Source organism: Strigops habroptila, chromosome 2 (genome assembly GCF_004027225.2).
Source record: "Strigops habroptila isolate Jane chromosome 2, bStrHab1.2.pri, whole genome shotgun sequence".
Lineage (NCBI taxonomy): Eukaryota > Metazoa > Chordata > Aves > Psittaciformes > Psittacidae > Strigops > Strigops habroptila.
Window position 1 is genome coordinate 9602069 of NC_044278.2, and position 1994 is coordinate 9604062.

A 1994-nucleotide genomic window follows, 5' to 3' on the forward strand; every position below is an offset into this window, starting at 1 on the left:
GTCCACAAGCACCAGATCCATCGGAAGCTCTAAAAGCAGGTTATGGCATGGTGACAGGACAAAGCTCCACCACCAGTGTGGTGCCTCCACCACGTTTTCAAACACTGTGGTAGTGGTAGTGGCATCCCTTCCCCTCACATACATGGGCCTGTGGGGCAAACTGATGAGCAAGTTCTTGTGCAGGGTGTTTTAGGGCTGAGTTCAGTTCTTTTCTCCTGCAGAAGGGAGTTTCAAGCCCCGCTTAGCAGGGAAATGCCATAACTATGTTCTTCCTCGTCAAGAAAGTTCCCATCTCATTTTTGGTGCCCTCAGCAGGTGAAGCTTCCTGTGGGGAAGAAGCTACTGAAACACTTTCTTATTTCCAGGCTCATGCAGGGTCCTGGAGGTTTTACTAAGCTGTGGAGAATGAAAAAGAGCAGGAGCTGATTTCCTTTGCCAGAGAATCAAGACAGAAGTACAAAGCAAAGTGATCAAACACAGTGACAACTTCTGCGTCTGTCTCTCCCACAGTTTGAAGGATGACGCCTGTGCCAGGTGCCCGGAACTGCAGAGGGCACAGAAAGATGCCCTGCAACTATTCACCAAGCCCTTGATCACCAAGTGTAGTGATCACCAACCATGCTTTGAAGTGGTTTCTGGCACATACACGCACATCTCCCAGGGTATGGAGCACGCCTTAGCCTCAGAAGGCTTGTGGCATGGCCCCTCACAGCCCACTGAGGCAACCGCACAGGCTCAGGTTTGGGCAGAAAGGGGCTTCTGGAGGTCTTGTGCCCCCCAAGTGACAAGTAGCATCCCTCAGGGGTCTATACTGGCACCAGTACTCTCAAATACCTTCACCAGCGACAGTGGGATTGAGTGTGCTGTCAGCAAGTTTGCAGATGACATGAAGCTGAGTGGCGCAGTTGACACACCTGAGAGATGGGAAGCTGTCCAGAAGAACTTGGGACAGGCTGGAGAGGTAGGTCCATGCGAACCTCATGAGGTTCAATGGGGCCAAGTGTAGGGTCCTGCATGTGGTCGGGGCAATCCCCAGTATCTACAGCCTGGGGGATAGAGGGATTGAGAGTACTCCTGAGGAGAAGGACTTGGGGGTGCTGATGGATGAAAGATTGGACATTAGCTGGCAGCATGCACTCGTAGCCCAGGCAGCCCATTGTATCCTGGGCTATATCCAAAGGAGCATGGCCAGCAGGTTGAGGGAAGTGATTCTGCCCCTCTGCTCTGGTGGGACCCCACCTGCATCCAGCAGTACTGCAGCCAGCTCTGGGGCCCTCAGTAGGGGAGAGTCATGGACCTGTCGGAAAGGGTCCAGAGGAGGGCCACAAAAATGATCATATGGAGGGAGCACTTCCATGAGGAAAGGCTGAGAGAGTTGGGATTGTTCAGCCTGAAGAAGACTGGACCTTTCAGTTCTAAAAAGGGGCCTGTTGCAATAGGATGCGGGGTGATGGTTTTAAACTAAAAGAGGGGAGATTAAGGCTGGATGTGAGGAAAAAAATCTTTACACTGAGGGTGGTAAAACACTGGTGCAGGATGCCCAGAGAGGTGGTGGATGCACCATCCCTGGACACATTCAAGCTGGCCTAGTGGAAGGTGTCCCTGCTCATTGCATGGGGGTTGGAACTAGATGACCTTTGCAGATCCCTTCCAACCCAAACCATTCCATGACTTCGAGCGAGGCGAGCTCCCGAGGGATTAACCGCCAAACCCATTCTGGGCGGCGGGGAGCCGGCCCGGCGCAGCCCGGCATGGCGGCGGCCTCGTCCTGGGGCGGGCGAAACGAGCTTTGCCCGTCGCGGAAGGAGCCCCGCGCCGCGTCCCGCGTCCCGCCTCCCGTCTCCCTGGCGAGGCAGCGGCGCGCCCGGGGCAGCCGAGGTAAGCCCCGAGGTGCACCCGGGGCCGAGCCCGCGGGCACCGCGCCCGCCTCCAGCCTCCACCCCGTCGCTCTGGTCGCGTCCCGTCCCGTCTCCTCCCCGCCGCCTCGGAGGGGC